At 34.6% G+C, this 10,604-nt stretch overlaps 1 protein-coding gene across 5 annotated transcripts in view; it reads left to right on the top strand.

Moving 5' to 3' along the window:
• The first annotated feature begins 207 nt into the window (after positions 1 to 207).
• The window catches only part of LOC106069684 (dual specificity calcium/calmodulin-dependent 3',5'-cyclic nucleotide phosphodiesterase 1B-like), a 37,657-nt gene continuing 27,260 nt past the window's right edge, over positions 208 to 10,604 (top strand). Inside the window, exons 1-2 of one of the 5 annotated variants that reach the window (XM_056035163.1) lie at positions 208 to 252; positions 3,031 to 4,841. The gene's annotated coding sequence lies outside the window, so the exon portion shown is untranslated. Of the gene's footprint in view, positions 253 to 1,029; positions 4,842 to 5,057; positions 5,269 to 10,604 lie in introns of those variants that run through there. The other 4 variants (XM_056035164.1, XM_056035165.1, XM_013229423.2 and 1 more) reach the window with 4 other exon arrangements.

The raw sequence follows: 10,604 nt of genomic DNA, 5'->3' as shown, positions 1-10,604 counted from the left end.
CTATCTAGACTCTAGTGTCACTCTAGACTAGATGTAGATCTCTAGAATCTATATTGTAGTCGAAAACTGGTCTGCTCAGTGAAACCGATGATTGTATTGATAGCACGGGTACGATGTTATGCAGTTTGCTTAAATTTATTCGATACTGAAACCCCATGAAAATATTTACGATATTATCTAGGTAATCGAGTCTTGGATTCTAGATCTAATTATTATTTTTTTTACTTGAACATGTCATAGTCATGTTAAAAAGTGATGTAGAAGACTAGCAATACTAGCATTAGATGATACTAGATTAGATATAGATCTATTGATATAGATTTAGATCTAGATTAATATAATAATCAAGAGACCCTCTACTTATTATGACTTGTCTTATTAATATATTATAGCTGACTTATACTTCTAGATCTAGTCTAGTAGTAGAATAGATCTATTTAAATCTATTAATTATAAATTCTATACTTATACTATTACTACTAGATCTATTAGTAGTATAATAATAAGTTAAATAAGTATTAGAGTCTAGTACTATTACTAGTATTAGTATTAGATATTTCTATCGACTGTACAGTACGACTCTAAGAGTAACTTCTAGATCTATATAGAATATAGATAATTGGATCTATGTAGATCTTTAGTATTCTTTAGACACTTTACTGTGACTTCAGTCTTAGAGTAGGCCACTTAAAATTCTTACATGTCCATGTCGTCATAGTCATGATTCTTATCTTATATATATAATAATCAATGCCCATAATCTGATTTGAATACAAAATTAAATTTTAAATGCTTTACTGTTAGAACTAGATCTAGTAATCTAGATTTCTAGTTACTAGACTAGTAGTACTGTAGTAGTATTAGTTTTAGTAATATATATATTATATAAATCTTAATAATCTTATACTACTAATATTGTTGTTAATAATTAGTTAACCAAGCATATTCATATAGATAGTATATAAATATAGATAAATATAGTATACATAGATTCTAGTAGATTTCTATATATATATATACATGGATTCTATGATTTAGTCTAGATCAGTGATTCCCAAAGTGGGGTATATAGACCCCCCCCCCCCAATGGGTCTATCTATGCCAATCTATGGCAACTTCCAAGGGGTCCAGGAGAGTGAAAATATAAATTGGGGGTCTGTAATAGTGGATCTCATATAAGAATATCAAGTCTCTAGATTTTATTTCCTATTAATTCATGATTTGTATCTTAGTTGATCCTTTGAATTTCAACCTTAATGAATTTTTTTTAAATTTTAAAATTGTAAATCATATATAATATAAATATCTTAATTGTGTTTACATGAAACTAATATTAAATATAATCCAAAAAGAAATGTAGACAATACAGTGTTGATTATTGGGCTTCTTTCCTTCCACTTCTTTCCTTCCATGTGCATGTTTTACAACTAAGTTTTTTAATTTTAAGTAATGACGCAATGAAAGCTGGAGGATCATTTGAGACAACACCTTGATAAAATATATAGGCTTAAAGATTTTAAACACTTAAATATAAAGTTCAGAATAGGCGCACAGAGCACAGAATCTTCGCTTCAACATTATAAGATGTGACTATTTGCTAGCGTCTTTTATACTATCTCTACCTATAGCAAAATCTGAAACACTGCACACCATACGCAAACATTAAATTTGCTAGCTATGAAGAAACTAAAAACTGTTTTACACAAACCATTATATGATATCATAAACAAAATTCATGTAAGCAACAAATTTTACAGTTCAAAGGCTTTTTGGTGAATCTTTTTAAGTTAACCTTGCCTGGTAATGAATCAGTATTATTGGTATATTTTCGTTTTTGTATGAATTAAAAAATGCATGAGGAACTGCTCTTTGTCGAGAACTTATCAATATCTCCTTAAAACTAAGTTTTAAAATATTTTTGTTTCTCTTTTTGACACTATTTTGGAATTCTTGGATCCAAATTTAAACTAAATAGTAATCAAGCAGTCTATTGAGCTGATTTTTTCATAAAATCAATGAGATTAACTTGCAGCTACAAGGTGATAACTTAAATTTGTTAAAAACTTAGTTCATAATGTCATCATCTGTTATCAATCAAAATTATTGAACATGGCGAATTTTTCAAATTTCCAAACTTAGAACAGTCATTAATCAGGAAGCTAATGTTTTGACTTATATTGAACATTTTAAGGCCCTCTTTATCCCAACTTTTAGCTAAGGTTTGGGGATATTCTGAATATGGCAATACCTCAATAATCGATCCATATGGTGATGACACAGGAAAGACAGATATGTAACATTATAACAACTTCTCAAATAAATGCTATTATAAATCTTAAAGTACAATTTAAAAAATAGAATCCAGTCTTCTTTTGAAATTTTATTTTCGAAGCAGCCCACTAGGTGGTTTACCAGGTTTTTTTTTTGTTTGTTTGTTGGTAAATGCATTTAATAAATATTTTATTTTATTTTGTTTCCATTTAATTAGAATTTTAGTAATAAATTTATGTGACTTGGCAATCAGTGAAAAAAACACATTCAAAGTTGATGAATTTAAAAAAATACATACCGGTAATTAGATAAGCAGGGAGTCTACCAAAAAATTTTAAATTATGACAAGACAAAAAAGTTTGGGAACCACTGGTCTAGAGAAACTTGTAATTTATAACTATTAATTAGTTTAGATCAAGTGATTCTAGTCATTGTACAATCTATGTATCTAGATGTAGTAGCTTAGCAGAAACAATCAAAATAAGGGAGATATGAATAAAAAACAGTGAGCTGTCCGCTAGGTGCCCTGTCCGCAAAACATACTTTACTCTAGACTTTAGTCTTATGTCCATCTTCATCTTGAGTATAGAGTACTATAGAGACTTAAAATTATAGTGTCAGAGTATGTAGACTCTATAGAGTCTAGCCAGGATTTTAAAATATATATAAATGAGTATGTGTGTGTGTACATAATTAATCTTTATTACATATTCTGACCCTTCATTCTTTTCGGAAGATGTTTATTGTACCCTACTATAGATTCTTCCTGGAGTTAGTGGAAAAATTGTAAACTCCCAGCCATTGCCAGCAAGGAGGTCTGGGGGAGCGCTGTGAGATCCACTAGTGCAAGGCGGAGCCAGGATTTTTTTCCAGTGGGTTCAGGGCGGAGCCCTGCCACCAAGCACTATTTCCAGTATTGAAAGCCCACAAAATGCATATTCTGAGGTACCGGTATCTACAGTGCATTATTCTGCTATTAAAAAGTTTTATTTCAAAAACCTAATCTGCTATTCCTACTTACTTAGATCCTCCCGCGCTGTTCGGTGCATTGGTTGGCAAGCTACTTCCACAAAAATCTGTCACTGGCAATGTCTGAAGCCTCTTCACATCTGCTCTGAGGACCTCCATGAAAGTGTGGCACCAAGATGTCCCTGTTTGTGCTTTTCTCATTATGGCCTCCATGTCATCGCAACTCTTATTATGCGTAATTCATTTTGTTGGAGAACATGTCCCACAAACCTCATGCGATGCTCTGTCACAATCTTACTAAGGTGTCGAATCCCAGTTCGGCATAGGATTTCCTTGATTGAGACCCGATCTCTATAACTGTCTCCTAAAATCCCTCTAAGCCATCTTTGTTGAGCCACATTTAGTCTTTTTCAATTTCGGCAGATGACTATTCACTGCTCTTTAGTAATGGAGCCCAGCAGCCACTGGTAGAAATTTGTAACCACTCTTGGCTACGCTCTTGGAATTAGGTGACTGTAGTTTGCTTTAGATTTTGTATCGAAAACATCATTTGTTGGGGGGGGGGGGGAAGGGTTAAACTTTAAAAATCTCTGGAGTAATTAAAAAAAATTTTTTTTTTAAACTTAGCTACGCTCATAGAATTTGATGTCTATAGTTTGCTTTAGAATAAAATTGAAGAGAGAAGTTTTCAACCTCAAAACTCTCTGTATGGGGGTATTTAACCATCTGTAGGGGTTTTAAACTTTAAAAACGCTCTCTGGAGGAGGGGGGTTTAAACTCAAACACCACCTCCCAGGCTTAGCTACGGTCATATAATTTTGAGTGTGTAATTTGCTTTTTTATATTGAAAAGGTGATTTTTAGCAGCAAAACCAGCTGGAGGGGGGTTTTAAACACAAAACTCCTCTTGGCTATGCTCATAGAATCTGATGACTGATGTATGGATAGTCTTATATGTCTTGTATTAAAGAGGGGGTTTTATCATAAATTTCTGAGGGGGTTTTAAAATCAAAATCTTCCTTAGCTATGCTCTTGGAATTTGGGGATTGTCGTTTGTGTTATTTTTTAAAATTTGGTTTTGTTGTATAAAAGAGGGGTTTGACTGCAAAACCCCCTGGTAGGGGGGTTTAAACTCAAAACCCCCATTGGCTGCACTGGGGCAAGTGATGGTTTAGTATTAAAATCTCAACGAAAATAAACAAAATCAAAGCAGAAAATCAGTCACTAAATTCCGATCACCCCCCCTCCAGCAGGGGGGGGGGGGGTTGACACCACCAGCCCCGTCTACCCCCATGGTCTAGTCCTGTAGATTCTAGCTAGTAGCAGTACTCAACTCTACTTTAGATTAAGAGCCAGTAAGATTCGTTTGAAAGAAGAAAAATCACTATTTGAATTTGAAAGAGTCATTTTATACTTTTTCTTATTTAAGAGCTACATTTAAAGCAATAGGTTCTATAAACTCTTGCTCTCCTATTTGACCACCCTTATGTATCCTATTCTACATTGACAAAGATCATGACTGTTGATGTTGCTTTGGAATTCGGATGACCATATTAAATTAACATGGAAGAACTTATCACAGTCAAATGAACCTGGACCCTGGTGAGCTAAGAAAATAAACTTTAAGATATTGTGAAATATTTAGAACATTAAATTTTTTAATAGACAAAATGTTTCCAGCATTTCATATATATATATATATATGTGTGTGTGTGTGTGTTTATCAAAGTCATCTATTAACATGTCATCAATGTAATCAGTTCAGTAATTGACTTGCTTAACATTATCAAAGCAATGTTATTTATTATTGTTACATAGAAAGTTTAACAGGCTCTTAAGGACAGTCATACTTGGTAAATCACTAGGTGGCAGAAAGATGATAAGAAAAAAAAAGTAGGTTGCTTTAGCTTCATGGCTTATTCTTAAAATAGCAACGACAGAATGTTTAAGTTGTGAAAAGTTGTGCAGAATTATGAGAGAATAAAGAAGAATCAATACTCTCTTTGTGTGCATGCAAATTTTAAGTCAAGTAAGTTTGAAGAGCAATTTTAAAATATGTACTTTAGAACTTAAGATTCTATAAAAATCTTTAAGTAATTTTTCATTTTGTTTTACTGTTTAGTCTCGATATTCCTAACTTCGGTAATCCAAAAGCTTAATCTGAAACCAAAATAGGATATTTTTAGGAATAAAAAACAACAACTAAGAAACAGTGAATAAGTGTATTATTTACTAAAAATTACAGTGTGATTGAAAGATAGACAGTGTACTGAACAAAACAGAACGTTATGATTGGTTCTAAACTATAGGCTATGGGTTTTAAAAAGTCTGTTAATTTTTTTGTCAAAGAGAAGACCTCTCTTTTGAGACAAAATGATGCTAACACTTCAGAAACAATATATCTGCTGGGAATTATAGCAAACTACCTGTGGTTGCCAAAACTTAAGGTTTATTCACGAATCAATGTGTAAATATAGTGGTATATATATATATATATATATATATATATATATATATATATATATATATATATATATATATATATATATATATTGTTACGAATCTCACTATCCAGGCTCTCTGCAAACTGCACCATACACCACTAACGTAAAGAACTTGACAACTCAGGGCTCCAGAGTAACGTAACACTTTAATAGTTAAATATATGACAGCCAATACTGTACAAATATCTCTCCGATAACACCGTACCGCCGTATCAACTCTAGCACTGGCCTCTCCGTCTCGTTCCGGGCTTGCACTGGGTTCAACAGTTCAGGACTGACTTCACACACTGGGCTCGTTGTGTCGGACTCGATCACAGACCAAGATCAAGACGCCAGTCGTCTCAACTGTACTTTACAGTACTCCGCACTGAACCGTCGTAATGCTCCGTACAGAACCACACCGTTGAACTGTGCTGTAGTCGACCGTGTTCTGAACCCCTGCCGTGAACCTTCTGTCGTGAACCTTGCTGTATTGAGCCCCTTTTCTCAACCGTCTTGACTGCGACACCTTCGCTCCTATATAGGGTCCCTACTGGCCTTCTAGAACCGGACAGATCGCCGCTCGACGTTTCTGGGTGGTCAGGTGACTACAACTCTCGTGACGCTCCTGAGCTCTGTTCACGACGCCGATCCTACTCGAACCTTCATGTTGACACTCGTCTCGGCTGACCGTCGTAGCTCGTCACGGTTGACCACTCGTCTAGCGCTGGCCGGGGGCAATTTGCGTTGGCTGACTACACACACACCACTACCCACATCTGTGCCACCACCAGGTTTATAACAATATATATATATATATATATATATATATATATATATATATATATATATATATATATATATATATATATATATATATATATATATTACACTATTATTTTTTAACCTTGTAACAACTAAATTACAAATCATTGCAATTTTGTCCTCTGTGCGTTGAGTATAACAATGTTATTGTAACCAATTTTCGTAACCAATTTTCATGGAGAAAAAAATGAAAATTGGACTTCACATTATTCGCTCTACAATATAAATCAAAACTTATGGCTCCGGTGAAGCACACATTGTGGAACATACTGTTATTACAACTGCGCCCTAAAAAAAAAAACACGAAATGTCAATGTAAACTTTTGGAAATTAGAGGTGAACTATGAATTTACGTGTACCGGTATTCTGAAATCTGACATTTTGGTTCTTTGTGATAAAAATTAGAAACTTATCTTGCTTTGACTACTCGCTCATGCTCCTACATTTGCGACGATGAATTTGTCATTGATGAACTTCAGCGGGTATAGGCTATGATCATTTGAACTATTTTCACCGAAAACCTTAACTGCTCAACAGTGTTATATGTTAACTTGTTTCTCTTTTGTGTTATTGTAAGTTAAAGTATAATCCGAATAAAAAAAAATCTTATTAATTTACATTTCTATTGTGTATTTACCATATTCATTGTGCATATTTTTGAGACAATTTGAAAAGCATTACGGAGCATGGATAACAGTCTGAGCAACAGGCAGCTACTTTGCTACAAAAAGGTTGGACAGTTTGTGCAAACAAGCAGGATATTATAATTTATTCGGAAGCTTTAATAAAGATACACATATGTATATTTAAAAGCATTTGCAATATTTTAGAAAAAGAAACAAAGAAAGATATTGTATATGTAATCTCACTTTCCTTTAAAAAAAAAATTAATACGCTTTTTTTTTTTTGTAAGTATTTGGAGGGTGAGGCCCTTGGTAGAAGCAATGCCGTAAATTAGGAGCTGTGTTTACTTATTCCGAGCATGTTACAAGCGTACACTTAATCACATTTTCGCCAGCCGTAAAAATGCGAAAAGAATGTTAGAAAAAAACATTAAAATTTTCTGACGTCGAAATTCGGATATATTTTATTTCTTTTACACTCCCTTTTGTGGAGTCTTCGGGGCTGTAGCCCCGCCTGCCCTCCCTAAAATCCAGTCCTACAAATTAGCCTTCGTCAGTGTGAAGGTTGAATTTGTTTCTGTTTCACCAGATCAGGAATTCTTGGGGCATTCTTTGCAAGAGCCAAACCAGTGTCTTCTATGCATAGGGGCCTACTTGATAACTACTGTTTCGCTAAGATATTCTGTTAGAAAGTAGCGCTATATAAAAGCTATAATAACCAGATATATATTATTGTATGTATATACAAACAAATTTCGGACACTCATTTTAACTTTCTTTTCTCGAATGGCAATTATGATGGAAAAACTTTGTAGCATACAATGTCAAGTTTCATACGTTACAATAAGCTAAGAGTTATTATTTCCAATAGCGACCTTTGAAAAATGACGAGGGTTGCCTGAATCCGAATGACGTGGTGACGTTTTTTTTTTAACCAGAACTATATGACACTAAATATTGTAGACATGCATAGTTTTATTAATTATTTTTTTTTAGCGTCCTTAGATCTCATAAACTTCGTGTAAAATATTCGTGTTACACAAATAACAAACTAGTGTTTAAGAGGGAAGACATATTAGGAACTCCATTTATTACGTAAACACAAGCGGTGTTGCACTGACGCGCTAGTGTGCAAATGTACATATAATACTATTATATATTATATAATACTATTATGTTACATCTCTCTTCTTTAATTTAGAAAATCTATTTATCAGAATAACTAACAAACTAGTCAACTAAAAAGTCAAATCAGTTCATCACAAATCAAGTCTCTTGGGTTTGTTAACTATTCTGCCTGAGCGTGTTACGTAAGGCTCATGTGGTCTAGAGGTGTTAGAAGAAGCAGTGTGTAGTGGCGGCTCTACATCTAGCGTAGTTTGTAATCTTGGACTCTCTAGATATTGTGGTTCTGGTTGTTCTGAGATGTCATCTGGAAAGTCATAATTATTGTCAAATCTGTTTGCTTTCTAAGAAGACTTTCAATCTATTTGCTTTCTCAGAAGACTTTCAATCTATTTGCTTTCTCAGAAGACTTTCTGATGTGTTTTCTGTTTCTTCTGTAGACCTTATTTCCACTTTTGACATTATATGATCTAGGCTTAGAATGCTTCGAAACTACTGTTCCTGGTTTCCACTTAGAATTAAGTTGCATTCTGACTGCCGTTCCGTCTTGTAGTGGATTATGACTCTTAACTCCTTTCCTCTTATCATAATAATGTTTCTGAGACTGTTTCTCGGAGTCAAAGTGTTTCTTCACCACCTTGAGATCTGGTGTCTTAGGTGTGAGTATTTCCTCGCTCGAAGGTAACAAATTTCTGGGTCGGCGTCCCATGAGTAATTGTGCTGGCGACAAATTAATATTACTCAGTGGAGTAGTTCTGTAGTCTAATAGCGACAGAGATTTGTCTTCGCTTTTCTTCCAAAGTTTCTTCACTGTTTGAATAGCTCTTTCAGCCTCGCCATTAGAACTCTGAAAATGAGGACTCGACATTTCAAGCTCTATTCCGTATGATTTACAGAAATTCAGGAATTCCCTTGAAGAGAACCGTGGCCCGCTATCTGACCTTAACTTTCTAGGTATTCCATGGCATGCGAATATACTCCTCATTGCTTCGATGATATCTGATGTAGTTTCCTGTGACAGTTCTTTGACATCAATAAACTTTGAGAAGTAGTCAACTAGAAGCACATACTTTTTACCCTCAAAGTTAAACAGATCACACCCAACCATGCTGTATGGAAGGTCTGGTGTCTTGGTAGGCATTAGCGGTTCTGATACATTTTGATTCTGATGTTCAGCACACCTGCTACAATCCCTAACTGTCACTTCAATGTCTGCATTCATGCCTGGCCAATACATGACTTCTCTGGCTCGCTGCTTACACTTGACTATTCCTAAGTGAGACTTGTGAATCAAATTTAGCATGTATTTACGTAAGCTTGGTGGCATGACTATTCTCAGACCTTTGTATATAATACCATCCGAAGTTGATAACTGGTCTCTTGAATCCCAATATGGTCTGACTTCAATTGGAGTCTCGCTTCTTGTGTCTGGCCAACCAGTCATAATTACTTCCAGAAGCATTGAAAGTTCCTTGCTTGTACAGTCTTTAATTTCACTGTATTTCGAATCACTTACAGAGACCATATGCACTGAATCATCTGTAAATTCACATGTCTGTGTATCAGTATTTGGTAGAAGTGCACGAGAAAGTGTATCGGAGATAAACATTTCCTTGCCTTTTCTGTAACAGACTTTCAGATCATACCACTGTAGTCTTATTAGCATCTTCTGTATTCTCATTGGTGCTGACAATAGAGGTTTCTTGAAGATTTGCTCCAGAGGTTTGTGATCATTATAAACTGTTACTTCTTTACCAAATATGTAGCAGTGAAATTTGCTTGTACTATACACAATTGAGAGCATTTCCTTCTCAATCTGAGCATATCTTGTTTCTGTATCTGTGAGAGCTCTTGATGCGTATGCGGCCTTCCTGGAGTAATACTGCTCCCAGTCCATCTTTACTTGCATCACATTCTATCTCTACGTTCTTGTTGACATCATAATATGACAAAACTGGAGGGTTTGTACAAAGATGTTTCAATTCTTCAAAACTCTTGTTTTGTTCATGATTCCATTGAAATTCTACATCATCTTTTAGAAGCTTTCGTATTGGAGCATCTGCTTGACTTAGATTAGGAATAAATTTTGCTAGGTACTGAATTAAACCTAGAAATCTTCTGATTCCATCTTTGTCTTGAGGAGCTGGCATGTCAATAATTGCCTTTATCTTTGCTGGATCTGGTTCTAAACCTTTCTCTGACAAGATGTGACCCATATAAGGTACTCTGTTTTGCCTTATCTTGCACTTGTCATAGTTCAGCTTTAGATTGTACTCCGTTGCTCTTTGCATGACTTGTTTCAAAATGTG

The sequence above is a fragment of the Biomphalaria glabrata genome, chromosome 7, assembly GCF_947242115.1.
Source record: "Biomphalaria glabrata chromosome 7, xgBioGlab47.1, whole genome shotgun sequence".
Lineage (NCBI taxonomy): Eukaryota > Metazoa > Mollusca > Gastropoda > Planorbidae > Biomphalaria > Biomphalaria glabrata.
Note: the sequence above shows the minus strand (reverse complement) of the source record. Positions and strands in the feature narration are given on the sequence as shown.